The 15,367-nt window shown below is 48.1% G+C and overlaps 1 protein-coding gene across 3 annotated transcripts in view; it reads left to right on the forward strand.

Annotated features, from left to right (window-relative positions):
* The first annotated feature begins 160 nt into the window (after positions 1-160).
* The window catches only part of NFE2L1 (NFE2 like bZIP transcription factor 1), a 30,071-nt gene continuing 14,864 nt past the window's right edge, over positions 161-15,367 (forward strand). For 2 of the 3 annotated variants that reach the window (XM_090044634.1, XM_090044638.1), the window contains exon 1: positions 14,451-14,569. The gene's annotated coding sequence lies outside the window, so the exon portion shown is untranslated. Of the gene's footprint in view, positions 312-14,450; positions 14,570-15,367 lie in introns of those variants that run through there. The other variant, XM_090044635.1, reaches the window with a different exon arrangement.

Raw genomic sequence — 15,367 nt, forward strand, 5'->3', positions numbered from 1 at the left:
GGCAGCTTCATGCCAAACCCGGGATCTTCCCAGCCACCCCCACACGCAGCCTGAAAGAAGAGGGGCTGGGGCTTGGGCTAACCCCCCACCCCTTCCCCTCAGACAAAAACGGGGAATCAAGCAGCCACTTTTGCAGCCTGCAGCAGTTGGGGGCAGGAAGAAGATCTGGCGATTCTTTCCGCTGGAAAGGTGCAGTCGTGGGAAGGATGTGGAGGGCCCCCCCCACCACCTGAGGGCAGGAGGCAGACCTGGAGAACAACCTCCCCTGCCAAAGCCAATGCCTGGCAAGACAGGAGCTTCTGGCCTTGCAGGTAAGTCTGCCCTGGTGTGCACTTCACCTGGGGTTGTGGCCAGGGTAAAGAGAGCAGAGATGGCCTGGCAGATTGCCTGGAGGTGTGAATGCAACCCCTTGGGGCCCTGCAGAGCCCACAGGAGAAGACAAGTTAGCAGCTTTCTTCCTGCTCAGCCCTAGGTCCAGGGCTCTGTTGTTCCCTGCAGAGGAGCGGGATATCTGATGACAGCATCAGTATCCAGGGTAGTGAATGGAGAAGTGGGGCAGCCTGGGGAAAGGTGCAGGATTTGTGGCCTCTAAGTGCACCAGAGAAATGGGAGTTAGTGGCTGGGGAGAAAGGTTTTGGTGGGAGGAGGGGGAAAGGCACCAAGGTTCACAGAGCCCTGTGTGGTCAGATAGATGAAGTCTTGGGCAGGTTTCCTTAATACACACATCACTAGGGCTTTGGCTGGTGGGTGTTTATGTAGCAGGGAGCAGAGGGGTACAATGGCTATTGAGGTTGCTTGCTGAGTCTATCTTTCAGCCCCTTTTCAGTTCCCACGTGAGTGTCCATTGGCCTGTTGTCAGTAATCAGGTGACACAGAAGGAATCAAGGCTTTCCTGGACAAGTAATGAGGGTGAGGACCTGTCTCTCCTTCCCACATTCAGGGGTTCTGACAGGTAAATCCACTCCACACAAATCCTCTTTTTACTGGTGCACACTCCGGGTATGGCTATGGAGATGGCAGCAGTCCTCAGAAGAACTGTGCTTTGAAACAGGGTGAGGGAAAGGAGGTGGGTGTGAGTTTTGGATCTAAAAGGTGAACTGGAAGATCAGGTTCAATAGAATTCAGGACTGCAATCTGTGCTTTGTCTGGGCTTCGCCCACATGAGAAGGCGTCACAGGAACACACACAGTAATTATGTTCACTGCCTCTGTGGTCCTGCCACGGATCAGTAGAGCTACCCACGTGCCCCTCTCCTCCTCCCCCAAGCTATCTCCTTTTACATTAGGTTATTCAAGTCTAATTACTCATCCCTTCTCTGCCTAGATGGTGTAACTGGTCTGCTAGGTTTCCTAATGACTCACAGAAACACCATATACCTTTCTTCTTTGTTGTTTTAACCTTTGGGACTGTAATCAGATGATGGAATGGAAAGAGCTGCAATCCTGCACTGATTACTGAAGGAGAGTCTCTCAGAAGATTTCAGCTTGTTGGGTGTATGTTGCGTGCTCCTAGGGAAAAATCAGTCCAGAAGTACTAGGTGTGCAACCCTGTACGTGCTTTTGTGATGGGCTGTTTGGTGTAGTCTCTATTTTGAGACTTTGGCACTGAGCATTTGAAGCTGTGGATTTCCCCTGAATTTCCATATTGGTGTCTAGTTTACATGTATTCCTACTCCAGAGAAATCTTGCAGATTCCCCTGAGGCTTAGCATCCATTGACTTTACCCAGAGTTTTGCTTGAGTAAGGACTGCCGTATGTAGCCCCATCTTTAGAAAATGTCTGTCCCTGGACCTCTGTCTGCAAATGCAAAGCTTCTCCTATCTACTTTAATTTTCCTTTGGCACCTCTCTGAGATGGCTACCATTCGTTTGTATTTGCAATACTGTGGCTTTCAAAGCTACCTCTATTTTATGCCCAAGTCTGAATTTTTGTGTGACCCTTTCCTCACCAATCTCATGGGTTATCTGTAGGAATCAAACCCAAGACTCCCTGGATTAAAGGCATAGATTTCCAGCAGATGAGCCAAAGCAGGAATGGCCAACCCATGGCACAGGTGGGGAGGGGGCAAGAAACACAGTGGCAGATAGGGCAGAAAGCAAAGCAGCAAATGAGGCAGGGAACACAAGGAAGGAAGCAGAAGGCAGAGCAGCAGATCAGGCTGGGAGCACAGAGCTGAGTGTAAAAAGCAGAGTTGTGGATTGGATGGGGGAAGGAGATCAGAATAGCACTTGAGGATGCGTGGCTAATTTGTGGCCCACCTGCCAAACAGGTTGTTTTCCACTGAGCTAAAGGAATCTTGTTGTGAGCTAATATCAACAGTAGACCTTTATCCTCATATGTGGGCCACTGATTTGGTAGGTTACGCTATCCCCTTTCATAGGTAGATAAAGAAAACTAACTAAAAGAGTCTCACAGCAGGCTTATGAATTAGGTAGATGGTATTGTCACTCTTTCTTTAATGGAGAAACTGAGGCACAGAGCAGTAAAGTGATTTTCCCAATGTCCCAGGAACAGTCAGTGGCAGAGCAAACACTCGACTATTAGGCCTCCTGTCCCTTGTTTCACTCCCATTAAAGTTTTTAATCTCTGTAGAGATTACTGGGACCAGGTTGGGGTTAGGTGCATGACCTTCATGGCAGTTAATGGAGTTTCCTTACTTTAGGTCTGAATCCAGCTTGGCATCTTTGGAACTGTTTTAGTCAGAGAGCAGCACCTCCACAGTGACAGAGCTGAGAGAAGTTGTTCATGATGCTTATGTGGGTGCAGAAGTTTGGACCAGGCTAGAAACTGTGCAGCCAGAAATGCTAACAAATACTGGAAGCATCTAAATGTCAAGAAACCCCAGCCCTGAAAAAATTGAGGATTTATAGAAGTATTTTAATCAGTAGTGTGTGCATGTATATGTGTAAGTGTGTGAGAGAGACAGACAAAAATCAGTTTAAACAATACCACTCATTTCTGATTTGAGTTTGGCTAAATGTAGAAGCCAAAAGCAGTGAATAACATCAGTGCCACTGACACAAGTCTGCATACGCCTTGCCTTGCCCTACAGGCCTGGCCCAATCCTCACCACTTCTTACACACTGGATGTGCCAGGGGCAGGAAGAGGGCAAGAGTACAGGGACAGGCTGCAGTACTCTGCACTCCGAGCTATTATAAGCTGCAGAAGAAAAAGTGCCACAGGCTAGAGGTGCCCCTAAGGCCTAACTTACATCAGAGACCACATTGACTTCCGGAACTGTGTAGGAGCAAAGGTGTCTTAAAAGAGCATAGCCCCCTTTCCTGAATTACACCTCCTCAGAAGCACAGCACAGACAGTGGCCTAAATTGTGCTGTTGGTATGCTAAATAAGTTTATTATTCAGGGCCTCCTGTCAAATCTCCCTGCTGTGATTTCTGCAGCCACATATGTGCATACCCTCTCCATATGCAGTCTTACAGCAGGTATTTCACTTTGTTGTATCGTGGCCTGACCCTGTCATTCCCCTCTGGTACAAGTTGCTGTCTCTTTTCATGTCACAGTATAAGGCCCCAAGTTCAAGGGAAGATGGGAAGGAATACATCAAGTAATAATGGCTCACTTTAACTCCGTGGAAATCTGTGAGTGTGTCTACACTGCAAATAGTTCTGCGTGTGCAGCTCATGTAGATGTACCCCAGCTATCATTAAACTAGCCAACCAAGCATTTACTCAATGAGTTACATAGCCTGCACAGAGCTCCATGCCGCCTTGGCCACGTTATTGGTTGGTGGCAGCAGCGGCCCTTTGGTATGAGGAGGACAGTCTTCCAGTAAATAGGGAAGTAAATCATCAGTAAGTCTGGAGATGATGACTGAGGCTGATCCAAGATCCACAGGTTCAGCTGCAGACATGGCAAATATTTCAGGGTGGTAAGAGTGGATCCTAGAGCGATCTCAGGTCACAGCTCTTTCCCTTTGTTTCTCTCATCTACCCACCTCCATAGCAAGACAAGTTTCTTCAAAATGATTGATGCCTTATCATACTTCAAGGCACCACTGAGGATGATTCAGTATTGGTACCCAGGATGACCAGTTTAAAGCCAACTTGGGTTTGTCAACATGAGTTGCAGTTCTGTCTTTGACTGCAGTGTCAACCCTGCTCTGGGAGTTTTGGTATTGGCTTCAGGGAGAAAGGGTTGGATCTTAAAAAATGTGCACCTCAGTGCAGCACATGAAAGATTTGAGGTGTGAAAAGAGGATGCCGGAGAGATAGAAAAGAGGCCTTAATTATCATGGTGGAGTTACAGGTGAGAGATGCTGAATTAATAACCACAGAAGCCAACCCTTTCTCTCTTTCAGCTTCCTGGAAGAGACTGGTTCTTGTTCTGAAACAGTGGTGTCAGCAACAGCAACTGAAAGTCAACACTGCCTCTGTGGGTAGCAGCCACCCAGAACTGCTGCTCTGAGACAAGGCTTTGTGACTGCTTATTCTATGGAAACGGGTGTAGGTTGTAGCTGTGTTGGTCTAAGGACATGGGCAGACAAGGTTCTTTAGGTAAATTTGATATCTTTTATTAGACCAACTAAATAGTTAGAAAAAAATGTCTTAGCAAACTTACAGGTTTAAAAACCCTTTGTCAGGCTGAGGAAGCATCTGCAGTTGGTGTGTGCTCTTCCTGGATGGAATGAATAGTTTTATTCTTTGGAAAGTGATCTGAGACCCATCAGATTCATTCTCCTCATCAAATGGTGACGACTTTTAGCCAGGATGCCCCAGGCTGAATGTGAATGAAAAACCTCTGGGTGAATGAGATCCCACTGCCAGCATACGCATTGCTAAATCCTGCCTTTAGAAGAATGGTGATTCATGCTTCTATCAGCCCAGCAGTCCGAGGGCATAGGGTTGTCTCAGATATTATTTGTGCTCCTGTCTTAGACATATGAACAACCCATCAGTAAAGCCTAGCAACTGATAGATACCAAGACAGAACAGCAGGGGAGAGCTTGAATGCAAGTCCAAACTATGGAATGGAGCCCCAAACTATAATTATGTGATTGGAGAAAACTGAATTAATTTGGAGAAACTAAGGCTTAAGTAACTGAGGGACTGTTAAGGGCAAGTAATGAGTTTTGTGAGACATGATCATATTTCATGTAAATGAGGTTTGAGTAAGTGAGGCTGTGCAGTTTCACAACTAGAGGGACATCTCCACATTGGCCCTGATCCTGCAAGTCAGTAGCATAAACTGAGGGAGGCACCCAGGACACCAGCCCCAGGTGCCACCTGTATGGGGGGTGGGGGCACAAAGCAACTGTTGCCACAGTGGCAGCTGATTACACAGTTGCAACTGGCAGGGCAGGAGCCAGCACTGCCTCGGGTGCAGAGCTGCACTGCTACACCTCTTGTGTGAGCTGACTTGTACAAGCAAGATCTCCTCACCATGAATTGCAGTGGACCTCTGCCTGGCTTGCATTGCACAATGAGCTGCATCAAATTCATTTCTCAGCTGATGCTTAGCTTCCCCAAATCAGATTAACTCCAGTGTATTATTGCTTCTCAGCCTTTTGGCTGATCAAGTGTAGTCTGTGCTTACCTAGGGGAACTACCGTGATCACCACAGTGGCTTCCTAGTTGGACCTGGGGAAGACTGCTCTGCTGGCATTGGATAGTACCCATGTAGGTAAGGCATAGTTAACCTTGGCTTTATGCCCACTTTATGGAAATGGGAGACTCCTCCCTAGCTTGCTCCTGGGACCTTATGGCTAAGGCCAACCAAAACTCTGGGATATCTGAACCCTGAGACTCTGGGCTTGGGCCGGCAAGTAGGATGCCTGCCAAAGGATTTGGGAACATCTGAAGCCCCAGGTGGGGGTGGAAGATGTTTGCTGGTAGTAGCACCACTTTTGGTTCTGGACTAACAGATTTGTAATTGATTTGGCCAACTTGCTGTGGAATATGAAAAATTAAAAAAACAAACAAACAAACCTCCAGAGTTCATATTAATGTAGGGGAGCATCATGGTGTTTAATCAGTCATCATCACATGACTGGGACATTAGTGACTCCCTTCAAATAGCCCAGAAATGAAACTAAAAATAAACTCAACGGGATCACATTGCATCAGACACCCCCTCCTCTGCCCTTCCTTCCCTTGTGGGCCTCCAAAAGCTACTGAAAGAATTTCATGTGGTTACACCTACTTGAGGGTATTTAACACAAGAAACAAGTCTTGTTTCTCTTTCTGTCTGTAAATCCAATTAGCTTCACTGGACACGTTGGCCTAATTATAATGCAATCAGCCCACATGTGAAATCCGTGATTACAATTCTAGGGAAAAATCAGTCATCACATGTGAAATCGGAAGACTGACTATAATCCTGGAGAAAATCTGGGGAAGCATCTCTTTTGACCTTTGGCTTCTAAGAATCTAGCAGGAGTTTCCCTCTGGCCTTCTGGAATTAACAGATATATAAACTGTGGGTTTATGCATATGCAGAATGGCAGTTCCAATTCTGGAGTACATATGTCAGCTTTGCACTGCTTGCTCTGTCTTGTGTACAGTGCAGCTTTGTGAGCACTAAAGGTTCAATACTTGCAGTTTGGCTAAAGCCCTACCAAGCTCACAGGGTGCCTGCAGACATGCAGTGAGGCTGCTCCAACACACTGTACTTATAGTGCATCAGAGCAAACTCAATTAATCAAGTCTGTTCGTAATTACTGCACTCCAACAGACTCCAGTGTCTAGAAATGGCTCACTCAATGAGCTTTAGTTAAAGTGCCCCCACCACTGTTTTTCAGCATGGGAATGCCGATACACGTGATGCTCTTGGAGCCACTCTAATTAAAGCACCCCCTGGTCTTGGAGCACATTTATAAATGTTGATAGACTCCAGTACAACCAACATTTATCCCTTCTGGTTGTTTAACTTGAACCCTAACGATCTTTGGAACAGGGCTGGACCCCATGATCCAAATCCTCAGTTTTGTGGTCAATGTGTATGTGTCTGGAGGAATTTGTAAAATCACCCTTGGAAAGAAATCAGGGTGTTGGCTTCAGTGTTAAATAGTTATCATATAACCGGCTCCATATGTGGGGATATAGCTTCCCCACCCTGGGGTTCCCCCAGCCAGAGCAAAGACAGAGGGAAAACCTATTATTATACAAACAGCCTGGATGCTACTATGGGTCTTCAGTCCCAAAGATGATATTCAGCAGCCAGGGATGTGTGTTCTGGGTATGCCCTTTCTTTGCCCCTATGCCTGGGAGAGAGAATCAGTTTCTGGTTCCACCAGAGAAGCACAAAGACAACCAAGTGGGTCACAGAGCCTGGGCCAGTGTCTCCAGGGCACCTGCTGAAAAGATGACCACAACCGTTGCCTCCCACTTATTTTTAGGCCTTCCAGTCTCAGTTTGGGAATGGAGATTCAGGGGTTCTGAACCTGGGGCCAATGATCAGACCACTAGACTCCTGAATATAAGCATGGAGCTTCAGTTATTCAGTGGGAGTGATAACATGTCCCCAAAGCCTCAGTTACACTGGCCACAGGACTGTATTGATGAGCTGGGTTCAAATAAGCCTGAAAAGAGGAGTTGAGCTCCAGTTCAGACACTGAATCTAAGACTTAAGGCCTGCGATTGCTGCATGCCTGGCGTTGTCATTGACACCAGTGGGTTTAAAATGGCGGTGTTTGTCACCTGTTCACCACTGGTTCGGATAACTAAGTGGAGGTGTTGCGTGATGGGGACTCAAGGCCTGGATCAGACCACCTGAGTCCTTGCAATCAGGAAGACAGATAGGACTGGACCAGAAACAGGGTGGAGGGGCTCCTCTGCTTCCTTGCCCCTCATTCAGCTGGATGATGTCACAACCCTCTGGCACTTCCTTCAGTGCCACCATGACCCAGTTTACATTCCTACCCCATGGCACACCTGCATGTGGATGCTCCCTCACAAAACACCCCCCCCCTTACTTGTTTGTGCTTGGTACCTTGGGGGCATTGGTATTGCCCCATCAAATTGCTTGATGATAGGATTACCTTTTCTGGGCAAAGGCTTTCATGCTGTTACATAAAGGCTTATTTTCCATGAGAAGATTAAGAGAGGAGGGAATTGCATCTGTTAACAGAGTGCTGACCATTGCTAAGCAAGCTCATACTTGATCTAACCTAGACACGCAGTTGAGAGCAGTCACATTGCTCTGAGCTGTCCAGTTTCTTCATTAGTATTTTCTCTGTCTTTCCGGCAGTGTCCTTCCAGCTGTTCCAAGTGGACCGCTTCCCTCTCAAGTGCTCTTCTGTCTGTCCCCCAATATTTCCACCTAATCACTTATCTGTAGATGGAATTACTAGCCCATTGGTTCCCAAACACTGTGAGTCCCATCTCTGCTCTCAGCAGCACCATGGGTGGATATGCATACCTTCAACCATGCAAGGAGCCTGTTTAGTCATATGAAAGGTTCCCATTCCTAGGGCCTCTGGTGCAGCACAGCCATTTAAGCCAGGAGCATCCAAATCTTTCTGCTGCATGAGGTTAGAGAGGAAGGGCCAGATCCAGAAGCAATACGTGGGGGGGTGTGATTGAAACACTGAGTGGGTCTGGGTACAGATGTGTGTCATATTTGTGTCCTTTACATGCTTGAGGTGTTTGGAAGAAGTTGCAAATGATTACTTAGAGTCATCAGTGGCGCAGTTGGGACCACCCGGCTTAAACTCTTCCCTCCTCCTATCCCTATGGGCATTGATTGCAGTCCAGACAGGGAAGGGTTAATCATCTAGGTAGTGGAGGCAGCTGTAGCTCATCATCAGGAACCCTGCCCAACTGTTTAGATACCAGGCTGAAAGAGGTGCCAGGCTTTTCCCTCCAGTTGGCTAATCCTAGCTTTGGGAGAATGTGCAGAAACTTAGAGCAAGGAGGGTTTTAGAGCTTGTCTTGTGCATTTGGAAGAATAGACTATGAATGATGATCTTGGGAGGGGCCAGGGCCACCGCTACCACTGCAGAGTGTAATTGATCTATGTTGCAGTATTATCCCCCTTCCTGGGCTGGGATTCTACTGTGTTGTGTCAGGTTGGTGTCCTGCAGCATGTCTTACTGTAATAATACAGCTGTCCCCAGTAGTCAGAATAGAAATCTGGTGATTAGTTTGGTATGTAACTTGGCTTTTATACTATTGCAAAGTGGTGTTGGAGGGGTGAGTACAGGTTTGACTAGCTGGGTTTTGACATTTGGCACCCAGAAAGGCTTGGGTGTTGACCTTGTTCCTGGCAGTAAAAGCCTCTGTTATGGCAGAGAGACTGCATACAGCTCCTTTCAACCTCACTGGTTGTGGGTGGAGAGGGCTGGGGTTGGCTTCTTTACTTTCCTGCCCAGGAAAACTTGGACCAGGGACTAGCCATTCCATCACAGCCCAGTAGCTGCCAGGTGCATCTGTCAGCAGTGGAGATGGATGTGAGGTTGCTGTGCCTGTCCATGCAAATGGTAGTGGAATGGCTGACTACATCAACACACAAAGTATTCTGTCAGTTCTTTCTTTTGAGTGGTCAGCATTTAGAAACCTAGTGAATTGTTTCTCTTCAAATGTAAACTCATTGGTGACAGCCAGGTATCTTGCTATAATACTGTTTACTTGCAAAAGTGTCTAAAAAGTCTCCTCCTGAACAAAGAAACCAGGCAACTGTCCAGCATTTATTTCAGGAATCCCAAAGTGAGATCAATATTCCAGAAGCTCCATCTCTGCATCTTCTCAGGATTGCACACACAACAGTCTCTCTCAGCTTTTCTGCCCCTAGCTTGCACAGGCAAAACCACTATCTCAACTTCTATACGTGCAGCCAGGGGAAGCTCCATAGCCCAAATAGCTTGGCTCTGACTGTTCCTTAATCTCCACCATTTTACAGCTGTTTGCAGGGAACTCAATACATCCTTCTGAGCCTGAAAGGATGTGCTTTGCATCTACTTTGACTTTAATTAGGGGTGAAGAATTTCTAAGGTGGTATCTTGTATTGAACCTAGTATGTGGTTGGGATAGTTCAACAAGCCTTGGAATGCAACATATTTTTCCTCAGGTCAGAAGAGTCATCCTCTGACCTGAGGAAGAATGTCTTGCATTCAAAAGCTTGCCTAACTCTATCCTAGCTACATAGGGCGGTATCTTTTATTGGACCAACTAAGAAATCCTTGTCTTTCAATTTCTGGACTATCTCTGCTACAACATCACTTTTAATTAAGGTTGTCATTTTCTTTTAGAGCAAAGACTCTTGTGATGGGCACCAGCTACCAACCTTCAACCTAATGCATCCTTGTGAGCTTCAGAGTTCTCTATTACCACTTCCACATCTCCCTATGCCTGATGTGTTGTCTTGGTATCCTATATATCTGTTAGGCTGCCAGCCCTCTGGGACTGAGAATGAGGGCATCTGTTCTTGGCAGTGCTTGCTGCTCCAGGCAACTGCAACACTGTATAAATAGCAATCATCTGGGTGGTGTCTTAGGTTCCTACTGAATCTGCCCTTGATTATCCACACAGCTTCAAACAATTGCAGAGAGCAAGCTCAGCACAGCGTTGGGCAGGGTCTGGCAACTGTGCCTCCAAGTGCTGGCAAGTTTGCTTGGAGCCATCATTGATTTGGGCAGAGAACCCAGCCTTAGTAACATGGATCAATTGGAAAAGATATAAATAATCTGCTGGAAGGTGATTTTTTTTAAACACAAATACTTATTTCTATTTATTTAAATAGCTTATAGAGAGCCCATCACCAGAGAGGCCCCCAAGGCCTGTTCAGAGAATAAACATGCTACTGATGATCAGACTAAGCCCACCACTCTCAAACCTTTCTTCCTCCTCCTCTCCCCTCCCCCTCACCCCTTTCCAGAGGGAAGATGGAGAAGGAAGATAAATGGTCATGGTTTGAGGATTCATTGTGGGCCACCAATGGACCAAGATATGGGAGACCTGGGTTCTCTTCCCGGCTCTGACAAGTCACTTTACCTCTTTGAAGGCTAGGTATTAAGAAGACACCACAGTTCCAAACATGGAGAACATAAAGCAGGCTCTGAAACCTGTTGATGTTTTTTGACTCCCATGCTAATGCAGAACACTTAGACAAGACCTTTAGATTAAGAGAGATTGCTCAAGACAGGAAGCAAAGGCATGGAACAAAAACAGATCCTACAAGCAGCAGTCACTAAAGGACTATAGACATGCTCACTGCATGAGGAAGTGTGGTGAGGGCAAAGGATTGGCAGGAAAGATTTCTGGAGCTTATTCCCAGCTTTGCCATGGACACATTGTAGGACTTCGGGTGAGTCTTTTAACCCATCTTTGTCTCAGTTTTCCCAATGGTAAATTGCTTCAGCTGCTCACAAGAGAGTGAGAGGCAACCTGAGGTTCATTTCAGCAATGTCCAAAAAACAATCAGAGGCTTTTGAAAGCAAAGGCTTTTGAGAAGGTGGAAGACAACGTTCTATATGCATCTAGTAGCCCAGCCAGTTAGCTGGTGTCCCTGATTTCAGTCTTTACTGTTTGTGAGGGTTTTTTTGGCAGTGCTGAAAAGGGAAATTGTGCCCCATGTACAGATGTGGAAAAAGTTTGGTTTTGTGCAGTAAAGATGTGGATATCTAGAAAAAGGCACATCTATGGGCTGCAACACAGGCCTTCATTTGCAAAAGGCAGCTAGCTGCAACCCTGTCTGGTAGATTCTCCATGTTAACTGTGGATGAAGAAGATACCCCAGCCCTTCTGAGGGATGTGGATTCATAGAGAGATGGTTGCAGTCCTTTTTATGCTGTTTCCTCATGGAACCAGAGTTAATTATCAATAGCAAATCTGGCTGGTTGCCTATTCAGCCTTGCTCTGGTGTCCCCACTGGGGACCAGTTACTTCTCCGCCACTTCAATAGCAGGGCATCAGCCATGCCCTGATCTCCCCTGCTTTTTTGACCTGTGGAATGCTGTAGGAGTTCTTGCGGTTTCTGGGTTTGTACATTGTAGTTAAGTGTGAGGCCTTGAAGTGGCAACTTTGCAGAATCCTCAGGTAAATGGTTGTGAATGTTGGGGACTAGACTTGGTGGTCCAGGAGTCCCCTTCCACTCCTTTGTTCCTAAGTGTCTGAACCTGATGGTTTTGGGAAATTTCCTTTGTTCAGCATTTGCAGCGGGCTTGAATGTTATGGTACTTCAGTAAAGAGGGACACATCAATTCAGAATCCAGCTAATTAGTTTTGGGTCCTGTATCTGCCGCTGATCTTTTTACCAGTGTTTACTATCAGTTTCCTCCTTTTTAAAATGTCTTCGCTGACTCCTTAATGTGAGAGAAACCCACACAAACAGTGCAAGAAACTGATGGAAAATAGGAGATCAGTGAAATCAAATAGGCACAAATTGCTGTCAAATGCACAAACACCAAGTACACATACTGGACAGATATTTAATCTCTTCTAGTTCTAGTCCTTTCAAGTGTTGATAATAATAATTATCTGGAAAAAACATTTCCAGACAGTCTGCTCTTAAAGTTTGATACATTTAGTGGCTTGTGCATGGTATTGTAATTGTTGCCCTGACTTATCTTGTGGTCTGGTTATATATCCATGTTTGGTAAGGTGTTAGTTTTACCTCTCCTAGGTATGTGCTGATGCATTATCACCTGTACATGGTTCTCCAATTTACAATCACTGTGATTGTATCCAGTGCTATTGTGATACACATCTTTCAAATGGCTATGTAGCCTTCTCTCCTGGTGACCTGTCTGTTGTGAATTGGATAAAAAGATCTTCATCACATTGTCCTCTGCTGACTTGTTGCTGATTAGCGTATCAGGGTATTAAGTTACCCACCCAATAGTAGGATTCTGGATCTTACTTAAAAATCTTCTTATTTAAGAAATATTGTAAAGATCTTTGGATAAGCTAACTAAACACTAACACATTATCATTGCTGGCTGGACCAACCAAGAGCAAGAGAATACATTATCAAAGTTGAGAGGCAACAACACATTGTAAGATCATTGAATCAGAGCCACCGGAAAGCAGAGTGGAATATTGCAGTGCAAATTTGTGAGGGCTTAGCCTTGAATTGTTACTGTTTTGCTAGCAAAATGTCCCTGTGGTACAAGGGAACATTACCTTGAGGCAACAGTGATATCTTTTATGTCACTGGGGCTTGTATACTGCTGCATGGTGGGGATGATTTGGGTGGCTGTATCTCAGCCATGTGTGTTGAGCTCTGTTCCCCACCCCCACAGCTAGGATCAAAGGTTGCAATTTCATGCAGAGATTTCACTCTGGGCCCTGTTAGGGTGGAGTTTGAACATTTTGTAACAGTGTTTTGGAAAGGGCTGGGATGAGAAAACTGGGGACAGTCGGCATCTGCCCTGCCAGGGCCTGGCCCTTCCTTGGGCATAGCAGCGTTTCAGTGTCAAGATGAAAGGAACAGCTTGCACCTTTGCATTGTTTTTTAGGCTGTCTGCAGATTTGAACCGATGTTGCTTCACTGGTGACTTATCTGGAGCCAGAGCCAGTGAGGAATGGCCCAGGAAGGCAGGGGAGCCATCTTGTTGCCTGACATTCGAGACAGAGGTTTTCAGGCTTTCCTTGGGAACCCTGGCAAACAGAAGTTTTATTTATTTGTTCCTGAAAATCTAGGTTTTGATACAACTATGCAATCCCTGGAGCTGGGGCCCTGCGCACAGGCCTGGTGTGCCCAATCACCTGATCCTCCTGGGAATGTGTTGAGCCAGGCCTTGGGATCAGGGGCATCCTGCGCGTGCCCCAAGTACAGATCGGGGGTCCTGTGTGTCTTGTGCTTGAGTACCTCTGCGTCTGGGGACAAGCTAGTTGATGGACCTGGTAATCCAGGTAATGGTAGTTTCGAGCCCCCCCCCCGGTAGTAGTGGGTTCGGTTTCAAGGCCCCTCACTGACTTACAAGGTGTGTGTGTGGGGGGGGGTGTCCTCGTGATGGTGGCCCGCTCTGAGGGCTGCGAGAGGGACGCAGAGGCCCGTGAGGGGCTGCCCGGGGACGGGGCGGGGCTGCCTCACCACAGCCTAGATCCTGGGGCTAGGCCTAGGGGCACTCCGTGCTGTAGCAACAGCCAGAAGGAAAGGTGTAGAGGATCTTTGCCAGGTGATTGGCTGCCCTCGCCGTCATTCAAGTCGCTTGATGGGCGGGAGTAAGCGGTGCTTTTGTGGATTGGTGGAGATCACTGTCGTTCGGCTAACCCCCCCCGGCAATTGGATTGCACTGCTGTCATTCCATCTGGCAGAGGCGTGCACGTGCAGGTGCTCTCCCTCTGATTGGTCCAGCGCTCTGCCACTGAAAGCGGTTCTGGTTGTTGGATGGGCGGTGTGCGGGGGGGGGGGAAAAGAGCATTCTCGACCTCTGATTGGATAGATCAGCCGCCTTTCTTCGGGGCTCTGTGGGCAGCTACGGCTCCCCGCTCGGGGATTGGGCAGGAGTCACGTCCGTCTCTTCCCCGTTGCAATCCGATTGGAGGGGATGCCGCGCTGGGGGCGGGCTCCACGCTGGGGTGGAAGCGGTTGTCGCTGGGGTTGAGAGCGGGGCCGGCCGGCGGCGGCTGCGGGGCCGGGAGGGCAGCGGCGAAGGAGCGTGGGGCTGGCCGGTGGGTGGGGGAAGAGAGGGCTGTGCCTTGGGGGTGGGGGGAGGTTCCCCCCTGCTGACGCACGTGGGGCCTGGCGCTGCGTTGTGGAGGCGGGGGCGGTGCGCTGGGGGACACGGGCGAGTCGCGGGCTGTGGCAGGGGGCGAGGGGTATGGGGCGGGGCTGAGGGGCCGGAGCAGCAGCACGTGGCCTTGTTGGCAGGTGCTGCTGGTCTTGTCAGGGCTAGGCCGGGGCAGGGGGGGCAGGCCCATGCCGCCTCCCTGGCGCGGGGGGGTTGGCACTGGGGTGCGGCCCTGGCGGGGCGGGAGGTCTACCTTGTGTCAGGGTTGGCGGGACTGTGAGGTAGAGGGTGGTTTGGGTAGGGATGATCCTACCGGAGGGCGGGGGATGGCTAGATGGCCTCCCCAGGTCCCTTCCAGACCTGCTTCTCTGTGATTCTACGATTCCGGGCTACGGCGGCATCTCTGTGGGGAAAGCGCCAGTGGAGGGAATGATGTGGGAGCTCTCAAAAAAAGCCTGGTGACCCACGTGCTGGGATTGAAGGGGCAAAAGAAGCTGGACTGTTACGTGGGGGTGCGGGGGGCACGCTAATGGGCCTTTCAATGTGGGCGGGGGGGGGGCACAGCCCTCCCACTGGGATCTCTTGAGCCTGTATTGACAATGTTTTGTAGAGGTGGGGCCTTGGCTGTCCTGGTTCCCCTGCTTTACCTGTGGCAGGTCAGGTCTGTGTTGTGTCAGGGTTGATGGGTGTTTTATGTAGAGTTTAGATTATGGTTTGGATAGGGAGGATCCTGGCTTGG

This window comes from Crocodylus siamensis, chromosome 4, assembly GCF_052110815.1.
Source record: "Crocodylus siamensis isolate JL-2025a chromosome 4, ASM5211081v1, whole genome shotgun sequence".
In the NCBI taxonomy this organism is placed as follows: Eukaryota; Metazoa; Chordata; order Crocodylia; family Crocodylidae; genus Crocodylus; species Crocodylus siamensis.